The sequence below is a fragment of the Cupressus sempervirens genome, chromosome 6 (genome assembly GCF_028749045.1).
Source record: "Cupressus sempervirens isolate cs-2001-9-10 chromosome 6, ASM2874904v1, whole genome shotgun sequence".
Lineage (NCBI taxonomy): Eukaryota > Viridiplantae > Streptophyta > Pinopsida > Cupressales > Cupressaceae > Cupressus > Cupressus sempervirens.
Window position 1 is genome coordinate 399,657,448 of NC_143123.1, and position 17,784 is coordinate 399,675,231.

Consider the following 17,784-nt stretch of genomic DNA (forward strand, 5'->3'; position numbering starts at 1 on the left):
ATGATAAATGACTATAATGCTAAAGCTTAAATAAACTAAAAGAGAGAATAGTAAATTTATGATATGCTAAAAAGAACACAAACTAAAAGATACACCTGATATTTATGATAAGAATGTGACAATAACATAAAAAATTGAATGCAATGATATTCTAAGATATGATAAAAGGATACAAGCTATGATAATACAACATTCTAGGAGATGCAAGAAAAACAATGATGTTGGAATAGGATAACCAATGCTTGACTTATGATAGTGTTCTATGATATGAAAAAGTGATCATAGGAGATACTGGCACTAAGGAGAATAATGTTGGAAAAAGAGTGACTAGCAAACTCACAGTCAGGAGGATAACAGAGATTTTGGATCTAGGATAGTAACTTATGATAGGGATCACATCATGATGAGAATGAATAAGAATTGACATTCAAGGTTTTGAATCAAATGATACTAAGGGTGGAAAAAGTGATAGTTCAAGGGAGAGGGGTGATGACAAGGAGGAGGATACCAGGGGTTCTAAAAATAAAAGTGAGGCATAGGTGAAGCTTGAGCATGGGGTACTTCATGAGGAAGTACCACTATGTAGTGTGAAAACTTTATTTGATATAGGATTGTTAGGGATCTACCAAGGTTACTAAGAATGTCAAGGCCTTTTCCCCAAAATTTCATAGGACTAACTCAAACAGGCACACAAGGATTGCCCCAACATCACACATGAGTCATAGAGAGATCAGTGTTGGAATGATGTTGGATTATCCACAAGAAAACGAGATTAACCAAGTGCATCATGTTTTATCGAATGATGAAAACATGTTTGAAATATGCAAGTATAATATCAAACTAACTCAAAAGTAGCAAAAAGACTATGATCAAAACCAACCTCCTTAGTTGCCCCAGTCAAAACACACCATGATATGAAATGATCATGGTGATATTGAGGAGGAAACAATGAAAGATACGTGGAAACAATCAACCAAAAAAAACAAAAAAACAAAAGATTCTGCAAAGTGAAAAAGTAACCTTTTGCCAAAGAGATCAACTGATGAACTACTGACAAGTTGCAACAAGACCTGGATAGTATGTACAAGTATGACTAGTTAAGGACATGGGAACTTGTGACTAGATAGAAAAACATAGTAGTAGGTATATACATGACGAGGGAAAGCTCAGGATGAGGAGATAGCATTGCTATGATACATGGGTTTGTTTAGGTGGGATTATGTAAAGCGTAATTCATGTACAAGGGTCTAGATATTACTGTATTCATATAGGTATGGTACATGGGAGACAAGAGTTAGTACAGGGGTATGAGACACATGTTACATGGGCTGTATATGCTACATATGGTAAAGTATAAGGATAAAAAGCATGTTATAGGGTAGATCTAGTAGAGTACAATGATAGGATACATCAAGTATGATACATGGGATGCTATAATACAAGAATGATGTGGGATGTTGCATAGTGCAAAGTGCTAGAGGATGATGTTGTGAAGCATGGGGAATAACAATAAGGAACACCTTGGAAAAGCGAGGGAGATGAGTGATATATTATGGAGGGGTATAAAGGGGTGTGTGTCGATGATAGATAATGGAAGAGTTGTAGTACACATGGTGCCTATTTGCTAGGTTTTCACCAAGGGTCTATCCAAGCTGCTTGAATTGCCAAGTTTTCACCATTGGATGCTTTATTTTTATTTTTATTTTTGTGCCTTTTTTCTTTCCTTGATTTTTAAATTCTGTCCTTAGGCACAGAATTTCTTGAGGTGAATAATGTTGGTAGGATCATTTAGGACTTCACCTTCAAGGGTAGATAGTTGATAGCCTCTTGAGCCAAAAGATTTTGTGACAACATCAGGACCAAGCCATTTGGGCTCAAACTTGCCTTTCTTTTCTCTATCAGCTTGAACCTTTATATTCTCTTTAAGAACCATGTCACCTTCCTAAAAACTGCGCGGATGGACTTTCCTGTTGAAATTGTGCTTGAGGCGACTTTGATAGACCATGAGGTGGTCATAGGCCTATTGCCATTTTTCATCAAGTAGATCAAGTTGAGTAAGTCAAGCCACTCTATATTCTTCATCAGATATCTGTCCTCAGAGAGAAATGTAGAGTGATGGGTGTTCAACCTCAATAGGTAGGACTGCTTCAGCACCATAGACCAGGGAGTATGGAGTTGTGCCAATGGTTGTACAAAATGAAGTGTAGTATGCCCATAGGGCAAGATTAATTTGCAAATGCCAATCATGGCCAGAGCCATTGAAAACTTTCTTGAGGATTCTAAGCAGGGTTTTATTAGTTGCCTCTGCCTAACCATTACCTTGTGGAAAATATGGGCTAGAAAAGTGGTGATGGATGTGAAGGGAAGTGCACAATTCCTTCATATTTAGGTTTTCAAAATTACCTTCGTGGTCTATGAAAATGGTAGCTAGAATACCAAAGTGACATATGATATGATACAATATAAATTTGGACACCTGAAATCCTGTGGCAATAACATGGGGAACTACTTCAACCCACTTAGTGAAATAATTAGTGGCGGTGATTATCCACTTGTGCCCTTCTAAAGAAAGTGGTGCAATAAGACCAACAAGATCAAATCTCCAGTAGGCAAAAGGCCATGGTGGTGCAATGGGTTGTAAATCCTATGCTAGAGCCTAGATTAAATTAACATGTTTTTGACAAGGTAAACATCTTTTCACAAATTCACATGTATCTTGTTCTAGAGTAGGCCAATAATATCCAGCCTGAAGGATCTACTTTCCTAGCACCATCCCACTCGTGTGAGCACCACAAAGTCTAGCGTGTACCTCTTTGAGAGCCATCGCAGCCTCATTTTGATCTAAACATCGAGAGAGAGTATCATGATAACCATTACGATATAGGGTTTGGGTGATGATAGTGTAATGGGAAGCTTTGTGAATAAGGTTTTGCCGTTGGGTTCGTGTGAGGTGGGGAGATATGATACCATTTAGTAGGTAAGCATGAATTTCATGGTACCATGGAGATTGGGGACCAACCAAGATACAAACCCATGTTGATTCATCATTCTCATATGCGGGTTCGTGTAGTTGCTCAACCAAAAATTCATATTGCATAGCTTCGTGTGATATTTCCAAGAGAGAACCAATAGTAGCCATAGCATCAACTACCTTATTCTGGAGTCTAGGTACCTATATGAACTAGATCTAAGTGAAATGATCCTTTAATTGATCAACCAAATCCTTGTAAGGTAGTAACTTGTCATCCTTGGTTTGATATTCATTCAAAGCTTGTTTGATGATAAGCTGAGAATCACCATAAACCTAAAGCTCTGTGATATTCCATTCAATGGAAATTTTTAGTCCCACAACAAGGGCCTTATACTTTGCAATGTTATTGGTACACCAAAATTGTAGCTTGAAAGATTTAGGAATATAATTTCCTTGAGGTGTAACCAAGAGTATGCCCACATCGGAGCCATGAGATGTATAGGAGCCATCAAAATATAGCTTCTAGAGTGATTTTTTTTTTATCAAATAGAGGTATTCATCTAGAAATTCCATGATGAGTGAGTAATCTGCAAACAAGGGTGCATCAGCCGAGTGATCTGTAATAGCTTGGCCTTTGATTGCCTTTCTATCAACATATTGAATGTCAAACTCACTGAGAAGCATAACCCATTTTGCCAGGCATCCGATGAGTATTGTATGAGAGAGCATATATTTCAATGGATCAATCTTTGATATCAGTTGCACAGTATGACTCAACATGTAGTGATGTAGCTTTTGGGTGGCAAACACCACTGCTAAGCATGCCTTTTCCATTGGTGTGTAGTTGAGCTCATATCCCACTAATGTTTGGCTGATGTAATAAATAGCTCATTCGTTTCCTGCATTGTCAAGTTTTGCTAGCAGAGCACCTAATGTTGTGGGAGTAGCTACGATGTACAATATGAGGGGGTACCCTAAAACTCGAGGAACCAAAATAGGTGGATTAGCTAAGTATTTCTTGATGAGCTCAAAATTTCACTAGCAAGTTGGGTCCCATTTGAAATTTTTATCTTTCTTAAGTAGGTGAGTGAAAGGTTGACACTTATCAGCAAGCTGAGAAATGAACCGCCAGACTGATTGGAGTTTTCCTTGCAAAGAACGAAGGTGTTTGAGTGTCTTAGGAGGAGCCATATCCATGATGGCTTTGACCTTCTTAGGGTTAATCTCAATACCATGCTGTGACACAATGAAGCATAGGAGCTTTCCTGAAGTAACATAGAAGACACACTTCTTTGGATTTAGCATGAGATGATATTCTACCAGTTGATTGAACATTTCCTCGAGGTGAGATAAGTGATCCAAATCATTGAGAGATTTGACTAGAATATCATCCACGCAATCCTCAAGTATCTTATGGATTAGGTCATGGAAGATGACCGTCATCGTACATTGATAGGTTGCCCCAGCATTCTTTAATCCAAATGGCATCATATTGTAGCAGAATGTGCCCCAAGGTGTAGTAAATGTTTTCTTATGTTGATCTTCTTCTGCTATATGAATCTAATTATATCTAGAGAAACCATCCATTAGTGACAAGATTTCATGACCTACGGTGAGATCCACAATCATGTCAATATTTGGCAATGGAAAGTCATCCTTCGGACAAGCTTTATTAAGGTCCCTAAAATCGGTACAAATTTTGATATCACCAAAGGGCTTGGTAACAGGTACCATATTAGAAATCCATTCAGAATAATCTATTGGTCGAATGATTTTGGCTTCTAACAACTTTTCTAGCTCTACTTTGACTAATAAAGCCACCTTGGGGTGCATTTTTTGAAGTTTCTGCTTGATGGGCTTAGCCCCTGGATCTACTGCCAAATGGTGTACAACTAGTTTGGGGTCCAACCTCAGCATATCCTAATATGACCATGCAAGGTGGCCTATATTTTCACAAAGAACTTCAAGAAGAAGCTCTACATGTTCAGGTGGTAAAGAGGCTGCGATGTATGTGATATGTGGTATCTCTGTCAGACTGATATTTATAGGCCAAGTTTCTTCTGTCAAAATTGAAGATATACGAGGTTGATGTTCTTGTGGGGGGAGGATGAAATCACCATCCTCAGGTGCCTCTAAGAGGTTTTCACCGTTAGATATGTCCTTTATTTTTGTTTCATTTTTTGAGTCACCTAATGGCACTCTAGAGGAGTTTTCACCATGGGATGTTTTTCTTTTATCCTTTTTCTTTTTTGTTTCTTTTGGAATTCCATTTTTGTGACTAGAGATTTCCTCCTCCCTGAAGTAACCTTCAAGATCCAGCTTGTAGACATATGCTAATAGTGGAGGCAGCCATTTATGTGGCATTTCTACCCCCATGAATTTAAGGAGTGCATGCTTGGTAGAGAACTCATCAACATGAATGACACTTGGTTGGTCCCAATCTATGAGTTCGAGGTGAGCGAGGGGGAGGTCAATGAGTTTCAAGGATAACTGGCAGAGCATAGAGGCTCCAAGGATTATTTGGTCAAGGAAAATATAATTATAAGCTTTCTTTTCAACTTCCTCAGGGATGTTTTCAACCTCAACGAGAGTGTTTTAGATGTTCATAAAGACGTGGCCTTCCATTGTAGTGCCCCCAGTTGCAGGGAGTCCATAGCCCAAGCCTTTTGGTTTTCTACCCTTGGTATGCTTCTATAGGCTATCTCATACCTGATTCCTGGTAGCCTAAACCACCTCCTTGATAATCCCATTGCTTTGTGGCCAAGCGATGTGACCAAGGATATTTCTGTTTAAAGTGATCAAGAAGTGCTTCACTTTTAGGAGGTGGCTCTTTGTATAGCCATGTGTTAATGTCTAGTGTATTTTTTGCTCCATCAAGGATACCTTTGGTGAAAAAAGTGGTAGGGCCCAACTAGTGAAGTCGAGAGGTGGTTTTTGGTATAGGCCCTTGATGCATTGGGTGTCCTTGAGTATGTGGGTCAAGTGGTAGAGAACCAATACCAAAAGCATCTATGAGACTATACTTGCCACAACCTTGGTAGTTAATTTTAACTATGGAAAGAGTGGAGGCTAAAATGGTGTCCAGATCATGGTAGGTGCTAGAGGAACTAGCTGTGGTGGTGCCAATTTTGATCCTAGGATAGTGATTGGTGTATGAAGCTTCAACTGCATTGCAATAAGCAAAGGGTTAAGGATCTGTGTGGATGGTTATCTCAGTGCCATTATGTAGAAATTTGACGCACTGATGATAGGTGGATGGAATGGCCTTCATGGCATGAATCCATGGATGACTGAGGAGGATGTTATATGGAAGATTAAGATCAACTACATGGCAAAGTGTTTCTTGAGTGGCTGGGCCAATTTTGATAGCGAGCAAGATGGTTCCTTTAGTAGTATGCTCCAAATTTTCATATGCCTTGATGGTGATCACCTCATTGATGATATTTGCTTCAGTATATCTTGCTTGCTTGATGAACTTTAGAGTACATAGGTTTAGAGCTGATCCATTATCTATCATGACACGTTTAACTACAAAGTCAAAAACCATAATAGTGATGTGAAGTGGGAGGATGTGATCGGGTTCAACTGTTGGGATATTAGTGGTTTTGAAAGATAAGGCACACGAGGCTGAAAGATGGCCAACCAAGTTGTGAAACTCAGTGGTGTTTATGTCAGAGGGGACACATGACTCATGTAGAGTGCTATCAAGGATCTCTTGATAAAGTGGGCTTGTCCATAACAGATCCAGGATGGAGATCTGGGCCGGCATGTTTTCAAGGTGTTCCAAAATGTTATATTGTGGCCCTAGTGAAGGTGATTCTGATGGAGATGCTCGAGATGGAGGTGATCATGCTGATGGTGGTTTGATTTGTGTGGATACAGGTGGACCAGCTATATTGAGTCACGTTTGATGGGTAGTAACTACACACTGAGTGTTTGGGCCTTTGATATTGATGACATTGACGAATGGTTCAACTTGGGATATGCAACCAATTAAGATACCATAGTCTAAGTATACTAAGGTATAATTCTGAGATGTGTCTCAGTTGTCACCTTGTTTACCTGGAGCATTGTTAGGTTTTTTGACAGGAGGGTTTGCAAGTGCCTTTGTCGAGTTCATGTTATGAGGAGGGAAAGCATTTTGATACATCATTAATCCTAAATTAGGTGAGGGTTGTGCCCCCACTATGATCTCTTTTCAATCAATGAGGTCTTGCACATAATCTTTAAGTTGCATGCATTTAAGGGTAGTGTGCCCTTTGACACGATGGAATTTGCAATATTTGTTATCTTTGTACCAGGATGCTCTAGATTGATTAGTTTCCAAGGGTTGCGTTTGTGAATATCGAACAAGGTTATCTTTGGCCAATTTTTTGAAGATTGTATCAAGAGCTTCCCCTAATGGGGTGTATGTTTGTGGTTGCCTCTGAACATGGGGTTTACTACCTATTGCCAGTGTGATAGCATTAGTTTGAGGGACTGGTATTTGCCAATGAGTTTGCACGGGTGGCTAGTGATACACAGGGGGTTGTTGTTGATAAGTTTTTTGTTGGCAAAATGTGGTGTGAACATTGGTAGCTGCCCCAACAATATGGACTTGTTGAGTGTCAGTGGCACCATCTATCACTGTATTCTTGTTTTTGTTCCAATATCAAGTTTTGTCATTGCTCGAACCGCAGTCCTAGGTCTTTTCTTTGTACAATCTGATGAAACCATCCTTAACGAGGCCTTGCTCGAGGTCCATTCCTTTTTCTTTGATGTCCTTGTATGTTTGCAAATAGTTCATAACCATATGATGAGCAAGGCTAGGTTGTGCATTGTTTATGAACATCTTGACAAGCTGGCACTCAGGGATGGTACAAGAGATCCTTGTTGTGAGGATCTGCCAGTGTTGTAAGTACTCTAAAAGGCTTTCTCCTCCCTTTTGTTTAGTGTGGACGAGCTCCACTATAGATAATTCAGTTTCAATGAGATGGGTATACTGAGCAACAAAGGCCTCAGAAAGTTCTACAAAAGTTTTAATAGTACCTTGAGGGATACGACAGAACCATTCCAAGGTTGGTCCTGTCAGGCTCTTGGGAAAGAGCTGCATGAGGAATACATCATTATAAGCTACCTCCTAAAAATGCATATAGAATTCCTTAACATGTGTGACTGGATCACTCTTCCCCCTAAATTTGTCAAACTTTGGGATCTCAAAATGTTTAGGAAATGGAGTCAATGTGATAGTGCTATCAAAAGGGTATGGGCAATCATTTTCAAATTTGAAAGTTTTGGTGTCTGTCCCATCCTTGAGGGCTTTGAGAGCATTTTTCATCTCTTCCCATTCAAAATTTATAGGTGGAGGAGCAGATGCCCCCAATCCAGGTGCTCTCGGTGTAGGATACGTGCCAGAATCTAAAGTGTGATATGGAGAACTGTGATGACCATATGGTGTCTGTGGAAAAATGGTTTTCATAACTGGTGGAGTGGATGCTATGGTTTTCTAAAATGTGGGTTGTGCATACTATTGCATCTGCTGAGGTTGGTGTGATAGATAACTATGAGGTTGCTACCCTATGAGATAGTTCTGTGTGGGTGCTTGGGCATACTTTCGATGTGAAGACTGCGGCTGAAAAGGTGGTAATGTAGATAATGCTTATGCTATGCTTTGAGAATATATACCATGCCCAATATATGTGTGTTGTGCACTTACTTGAGAGTAGGACTGATTTGGAATAGGCGCAAGGTAATTAATTTTCAGCAAAGTGTTTACTATAGGGAATTGCAGTGGTGGTGGATCTGGGCTGTTGCCTAGAGGTGGCATGGAGAAATAGTTGGTGAGGGGTGGGAGTGAATAGATATGTGAAGAAGTGGATGACAATGTCAGAGGTGCAGACATGACTACAATTATAGGGGAAAGAATAGTGATAGGTCCTTGTGTCGTAGTAATATTCCAAGGTCCCAAATGAAATGCAATTGAAGAGCTTTGGCTAGTTACAAAGGGGTTGACAGTGATGTTTGGTGGGATGGAAGATGAGGTATTGAACCCTAATGGTGGTATTTGAGTAGCAAATGGACTAGATGTGATATGGGGTGGAAGCAAAAAGGTAGTGCTGCTAGATGCAAATGGAGGATTTGGTGGAGAAAAAAAATGAGTGGTAGAAACAAATGCAAATGGTATACTTGAGGTTGATTGAAATGTGGTATGCACTAATGGTTGAGTGAGAATGGGATGAGTTTGCTATGGAATGGGAACTGAAACTTGGGTCGAGGGGATATTTGGGTCTGCTAGTTCTACCTGAGGTGGTTGCCATCCAAACAATGGGTGAGTAGGATCTATTATGTCGATAGGTGGTGGACATCCAAACTCAAAGACACCAACATTGTCTCATAAGAAATTTGCCATGATGGTTTCCTTGTTGTGATCTATGATGGCATTTACAATGGTAGCATGACCAGGTTGGTTCATGAAAGCCTTAATATCTATGGATGATCCTAGTTCTTCTAGGATTTGAGGTGGTGGGTTTGGTGATGTCAGGGATACTATAGAGTATGGATAACCTCGGGATGTGTTACCACTATGACTAGGATCCATGTCTTTTTCTATGTGTGCCTACCAAAACATGTGGTGGGTGGCATGAAAGGATGCTTCTCCTAAAGATGCAAATGCAGCAAGGGATGGTACTAAGGGTGTCTAAATGATATCATGCTAAGTGCAAGAAACTTGTGTTTTCCTAAAATATGAATGTGGGAAATGTGATGGTGATGCAAAAAGGTGTGACCCTAACCTTTGGCTCGAGGTGATGTGGGACACCAAAAATAACCTATTCCTAGCAAAGTGCTGCATTTCAAGGATACTCAAGATGATGAGAGATGTGATGCAAAAAAAAATGTTTCTAAGTGAGTGAGGAAATAACACTAAGATTTTAACAATGTAGGTGGAGGATTCTCCTTCAACAACCTAAGATAAGAGGAGATGGTCTAACTTCAAATGCTTGAATGGGATAGTGCAATTCCTAGATGAGATACTAAACCTATAAGTGTGTAAGTGTGTATAAAAAGGAAGGACCTAATCAGAATGAGTAACAATAGAGTTGCTAATAAGGCTCATATTAACACCACATCGAAGGGTTAGGTTTTGGATCTTGTAGTCCCATTTAGTCTACAATGCTACCTCAGCTGTATCTTCCTCAATTTGATCTAATTTGACAATCCTAGGGTTGGGGGTATGCTTCTTATGCTCTGCTTCAATTTCCTTATAGGTTGGTATTTAAGGAAGCTTAGCCTTCTTAAAATTAATCTTGGGATGGCTTGACATGAGATATTCCCAAGGATTAAAATCACAACCGTGGGGTTCTTAGAGGTAGTGACTATGCTAAGTGTGCCCTAAGCTAGGATTGACCAAGTTTGGAAAACATTCATTCAACAAGTAAAAGATCAAGAAATAGAGAGGAACAACCAGATAGACATTTTGATTTCCAGAATGTGATACTTGCGCCAAGGAGTGTGTATGTTTTTACAAATGTTTTGAGCAATCACTTCAAGCACATGAATATCCTAGATGGTTGGCTACAAAGCTGACAGCTAGTTTATCTGAGGACTCCTCGATATATGCAAGGTATGTGAGGCCCAAATTCATAGATGAAACCAAAAACATGTCACATAGCTGAGAGGAGTGGTAACCCACTTCTCCTCTTTCACTTCTCAAGGGTATAAAGTTCCTTGAGGCTTAGCCCGAGTGACAAAATCTTGATCTCAAGAGAGGTGTCTTTGGATTCACCTCCCGATCTTTATACTCCACCGAAATGCTAGAGTTGAGGTCATCCCAAGGGGTGTTGAAATCCCTAAGCAGGCCTCCTAAAACTAAAAACAAGGTTTTGGATCCTAGTATTATGCACCCAAGATGGCCAGCAAAGGTGACAAGGGGAGAGAAGATTTGGATGACCTTGGGCTAAAAAGCATAGTTCTTTCACCAATTGATTCTTAGATTGTCTGATCTATTGAAAACACAAGTGATTAAGATATAGATGTTCAATTCCAACTTTGAGATGCATCAACAAAAGTAACATCGATCAAAGAATGCAAGCAAGAAGAAGAGTTAGGGCCTACAAATTAAATCTCATGCATCGGGAGGCCCTCCACATCAATTGATTTTGTTCAGTTTTAAAACCCAAGCTTGAAGTGTGATCAATTTAATCTAGATTTTTGGACATTCAAGAAATCTTATAAGTTAAGACAAAACCTCAAAATATAATTAAGTAGAATCTAATTGTGGAACACTTAACACTTTTTTCAAGTGGACCCATTGCCCTGAGTATGGTGCTGAGATTGCAACCAAAGGGTTTGAATTGATGGGTAGTTAGAAAAAGGCGAGTCTAATGAAAAACTACTCAATTTGATATTTGTTGATTTGTTTTTAATTTAACAAATTTTGTAAGTGTTCAAAAATCAAAATTTCCCAAGTTGCATGCAAAAAGAGAGATATGTTTGTTCTTTTTAAAGCACCAAATGAAATGTGCAATTTGTACCTAGTGATTATGCAAACAACTCAATTTCTTCTAACTTAGAAGCATTCAAAATAATGACTAAACATAATAGCCAAATTTAGGCAACATTCTCGTAGAGAAAAGGCAAGAAACAACATTCTCACGAGGGTGCCCGCATTCTTGTAGGCGGGTTCGTGATCCCGCAGACCTTCTATTCACAATAATGACAATCTTGCCACGATTCTGGATTGTGGGAATGACAGGAAAGATTGTCAAAAAAAAGAATTTAAAAACATGAGCCAAAAGCCTGAGAGCTCTTTTTGACAGAGTGATCCCATAGATTTATAGCTTTACAACATTCCCACAAGCGGGAATGACGATCCTGTAGACAAAAGTTTTATTACAATTTTGAGAAGTTTAAGACAGGAAAAAGTCAGCATTCCTACAAGTGGGAATGACGCTTCCACTATTTTGAGGCATGTTCCTGCTGGAGGATTTTTTGGATGGTTTGTCAGTTACAATTTTGGCCATGTGTCATGTCATTGTTTGATGTGTTGGCTAATGTTGACCACGTTCTCACAGATGAGCCTACATTCTCGAGGTCACAGGTTCACATTCTGCGACTGCAGAGGTGCAAAAAACCAAATTTCTTTTAGAGTTGACTATGTAAAAATTGCTTAGAGGGTTGTGTGCACGTTCCTATAGCGACCAACTATACCCTTCAATAAAAAACCACAAGAAAAAGACAAAAAATTCAAAGCATAAAATGTTAGTCTTCCATGGTTAGCCAAAACATGGAAAAGCATGTAAAACTAGCATTAATGAAGATTAAAATGAGCCTTGTGGGGTCCCACCAGGCATGCCAAAATGTATATGTGAGTTGTTAGCGTGTTAGGAGAAACCAAATTTGAATAAAGCTTCTAAAAACTAAGAACAAACATAAACTTAAAGATAGACAAAAGAGGGTTCCTAATTGGAAATATGAGCCATTGAAAGACTCTCCCAATAGGAATGGCTCTTTGTTGATTCGCTATGTCTTAGTAAGGTTTGTGTTTTAGCGTTGTATGCTCAAGATTGGTGCTCAAATTTTCTTCAATGGAGATTCTTGGATTTTGGATTTGGATAATGGATTTACATGTAAAACTTGTTCTCAAAATGGCATTATGACTTTACTTGATGGATTGTGATTAAAATGGCTTGGGAGGAGATCCAATTTATAGGCAAGGGGCTTGAGGGATGGATGGTCAAGATGCAAGGAAAGGAGAAAGCTTATGGAGGTCTCAGATTGAATGAGAGGAGAGCACATGGATTGTGCTTCCTTATAGCCAATTAGGGAGTGACACATGTCACAGGGTCATTGGTTAGAGCAAGAGGGCTTGAGGGATCAACAAAGGAGGCTCAAAGCTCATAAAGACCCTCATAATGGCTTGTAAGAGCAATAAATGGGCTTGTAAGAGTCATTTATGGCATTGTGGGAGAATTTATGGCTTGGTGGTTGGGATATTTTGAGGGGATAGACTTTGGCTTGGACTAGGAAAGTATTAAGCTTGCTTAGGAATGTGCAAATGATTAGGAGATGGGTTAGGCTTGGGTTAGGATTATATTAGGGATGTTAGAGATGTGCAAGTGGATGGTATTGATGAGGGTGGGTGAGTTAGTGGCTAAGCTTAGTTAGTATGGGTGGATGGGGTGGATTAAGCTAATGGGGGGATTTAGGATAGTTTTAGGATTATTAGGTTTTTAGGGCTTTATTTATTAAAATGATTTTAATAAATTTGAGATTTTTGGAATTAGATGGGAGAATAGGATTAATTGATAATAATGGGTTATTTGATTCATAAATTAGGACTATAGATGATTAATTAAATTAATCAGCTAGGGGATGGAAAGGGATTAATTAAATAAGAACTTAATTAATGATGCCTTCAGAGATAGCTAAATAGGATTACCGAAGTGGTGTAATTAGATTTAAGTGTCTACAGAAACAAACAAGGACATCAAGCACATGAATGTAGAACCAAGACCATAAGCACACAGATATTTGAAGGATACTACAACAACTATCAGAAGTATGGATATAGAGCATATGAATGTAGATACAAGCCCAAATGGTTATCAAACAAGAAGAAAAAGGTAAAGCACAATGGAAACTCTTATAATTGGGATTATAATACTAGATATAGTTGTTAATATTGTTAAGAGTATGGACATGTTCCTGAGAACTACATAAGAACACATTTCAAAAGTGACTACAAAAGATGGTTAAATCAAACTACATGTTTTATTTTCTTAAAGACTGGTCACATAAGAAGGAATTGTCCAACAAGGTCAAGAGCACCAAGCACCAAGTTCTACAAAGGAAAATGAACGAAAAATTTTGAGAATGCGAGATATGAGATGAACAAGACATGGAGGAGAAAGGAATATTGCAGCACATCAAGTTCAAATGGGATCACTTCACCCAGTGGGTTAGGTGATCACACCACCTTCAGTTAAGTAATCAAGAGGTATGTGTAGGACTGATATTTAAAAGATAGACTATACACCAGTTCCAATGATTTAGTTCTAAAAAATTTATATTTACATAAAGAAAGATGCAAAGTGTTGTTTAGAATCTAGAAGAAATCTTTAATTTTTGTCAATTGTCATGTTACTAGTGAGCACAAAAAGTTTCACTTAAGCTGCCAAGTGAAATCTAGTTAATACCGAGCTATCATAAGTGATTGTATTGACTGATCTCATAGTGGTTGTTGAGATTAAAGAAAACTACATGGAAGTCGAGTGAGTTGAAATTTATATTCAAGTCAAGCTTACAACTGTGAAAGAATTGAGCATTAATTGCAAAGTTTTAAGGTATATGATTGATTTTTCACTCATTTGACATCATTTGAATCTAGAGAGAGCACAAAGAGCTACATGATAATTGAAGAGAACATTCCAAGTATTTGTAGAGTGAATTCAACCACTGTTCGACACCATTCATCAAATTTGTGAAGGTATTTATCATGTGTCAAGCTACATTATTTAAATTTGTGCAAGCCCTAGTATTAAATATGGAATCCATTTCTTCTACTACTAAGATCAAAAAAGGAAAGGGAGTTTTAAATGTTAAATTAATAAAAAATAAGATTAGACAATTAAATTTCAAGGCAATTCCTAACATTGCTTATAAACAAGACTCATCTGGTGCATTATCCATGATACCACCATACGTCTCAATGATTCAAGATATGAGATGTCGTTACACATGTAAGCTGGGCAGCATAGATGACATGGAAATCAAAGACATATATGGAAATTTTTTTGAAAATGAAATAGAAGAATTCAAGATTGTAGAAAGAAAAGGGTTAACCCTTGCCCTAGATTTTCCAAATGTTTTTAAGATAGAGTGGACAAAGACTATTTTTAGTAGAATTCATGACAATTATGTATGGTTAGAAGATGGACCAATCAACATTACTAAGAATATTATGTAGAGGGAAATAGGGTACCCAACCCTAGACAGACCAAAAACCATGAGAAATGAAGCAAAAGAGGTTGTTGGGAAAAGCACAAGGGCAGTGTGGAACAAGAGAGGAATGACAATTGATACCATCACAAATCCCCTAATTTCTTTTTCAGTAAGGATTATTTTACACAATTTCTTTCAATCAAGTAGGTTAAAAAATGTACCTTGTATTGTTGTTAACATAGGCTACAAGATAGTGAAAAAGGATCATTCATATGACCTTATTGAGCTACAGTTGCAACAATTATCCAAAAACTTGGGAGCCATAAGGAAAAATAAGAGTGCACAATGCAAATTTGGATCAATACTTCTATGTATATTTTTATATGTGAAGAACACATTTCCTTCCTTTGGTAAAGTTGCATGGAAGAAAAATAGATCTACTGCAGTACAAATAGGTGAATTCATTGAGAAAATGGGAGACAATTTTGAGTTTATTATGACTAGTTACTTTGTAGACTTTAAGAAGTCAATAAAACAAAGAAATAGGATTTTAGTGTCACTATTTGAGAAAAAAAATTAATGATGTTTTCTTTCTAGTTGATATCAATTTCACATATGTATAGGCTATAGTTCCAAGGGTAAGATGGTTGAGACCTCTAGGATATGAGATTAATGTGGATGAGGCATCTAAAAAAATTACAACTTTGATTATAGAAGATGTAGATAATAAGGATATTTCCTTTGGTAATAATGATGTTGCAAAATCAAAGATAACTATGGACTTGAAGACAACATTAGCAATAAGAAAGAAGAATAAAAATTTGAAGAAGCTTAAAGAAAAATTTGGTGAAGGGGAAAAGGAAAATGAAGAAGAGGAAGAAAATAAAGATGATGAAGAATAAGATGTCCCTACTCAAGCACCACTGGCCCTAACCCAATTTCAAAGAGAAGATCAAGGTGAAGAGGAAGTCGAGCTTGAAGAAGGTGCTAAGGGAGAGGAAGCTAGTAAAGCACCTATAGCCATGGAGAAGAAGAAGAGCAAAGATAATTCTCCAATAGTCAAAAAATCAAAGAAGGTTGTAAAACCTAAACCTATAGTTCCAACTACTACAACTAGCACACGAGCTACTACTAAGAAAGCTCAAGAAGTGGCAAAGCCAAAAGAAAAGAAGGCCAAGAAAGTTATACAAGATGATGAGTCTTAGAAGAGACATTTCTCCAACAAAATTAAATGAGGAGATGAAAAAATTAGATAACAATAGAAAATTCAAAGTGGTAAGCCACAATCATTCTTCTAATTTGGATAATCTATGTAAAAATATAGAGAATAATGCAGATTTAAGTGGATTTGCACATATCGAATTTCATAATATTGGAAAGCTAGAAATAGATAAGATAGAAGAGTAAATATATGCCATGATGGAAACATTTAAGATAACTCCAATTGAGGTTGCCAACTGTCTACCAAAGAACTTATATGGTAGAGTTGAGAAAATATGGAAATATAGTCTCACAATAGAGAGAAATATAAGAGAAACTACACTTGAAAGAGTGATGCTAGATTTAGATAAATCTGAGATGATAAAGACCATTAAGAAGTACACAAGAAGATTTTATCTAAAGTACCAAGAATTCAATATTTTGCAGAACAAAATTGGAGATTTTGTTTAGTAGAGTTACCAAATATGGAAGGTAATCTATGGGCTAACAGCACCTAAGGAAATTGAGCATACACCTATTGAGGTAGGTGATGAAAAAGGTGAACAAGAAGTAACCAAGGTTACTAAAGTTGATAATGGGAAAGATGCTCATATGGAAGGCACTAAGACAAATGTAGATACATAGGCAAGAACTGAAGATGAGAAACAAAAAAATAGAGTATACCAAATATACAGATGTTGAGTGCTAGTTCACAACATGTGACAAAAGTAAACACTAAAATTTTACAATTCAAGGATGTTTCTGATAATGTGCCTCAGAATATCAATCCCCTAACAAAGGAGGACATGAAGAAGATATTGCTAGACACCACCACCAAGGAACAACTATGTACTCATCCTATATTGGTGAGTGTAGGTGAACTTAAGAATGTAGAGGAGACATATATAGAGGTGGAAGAAAAAAACATATCAAAAACTCCTCAATTTGTTGTGATACAACCTACATTACCCATTGTAGTGTATCAAAGAAAAGATACATCCATGACAAATATTAGCAAACTAGTGCACAATGTGTCAATACCAGAAGTTTCTATAGAAGCACAAGTTGGAACACAAGTTCAAAAAGGTTAGGTAGATACTCCTATACCTATAGCACAAGTTCAAGGCACCATTGAAATTAAAAGGAAAGAATAGGAGAGGATTGAAGAGTTAGACTTCACTACATAGCCTAAGGAGCAATTATCAATATAAACATTGGTTACTTTTCTAGCAATTTCTACTTCTCCATGTCAAGCACTTTGTAGGTAGCGTGTAGAAGCTACACCACTATAGTCATCAAGGCATAGTCCTAGTACATGCAAGGTAGATGAGGCTACATCATTTGGTGATACCAACTTGGATAAAGATATTATTTTACCAAAGTTTGACATTGTAATAATCAAAATTTAACAAATGAGCATACTATAGATATCATTTCAAGGAAAAAGCATCAAGACCTACTCAGAAGGGAGCATAGGTAGAAGCAAGAATTGCAAGACATCAAGGATATATTTCTTGATGCATTTAGCCTACCACCGCCTAAAGAAGACACACCTATCATAGAGAAGATGGTAAACATTGTAGAACAAATCAATGTTAGAGACTTGGATTCCAATGTAAAATTACTTGAATAGTGTAAAAGAAAATTTCAAGGAAATGTCAATGAAAAGATATCAAGTACTATTACACTTAGTC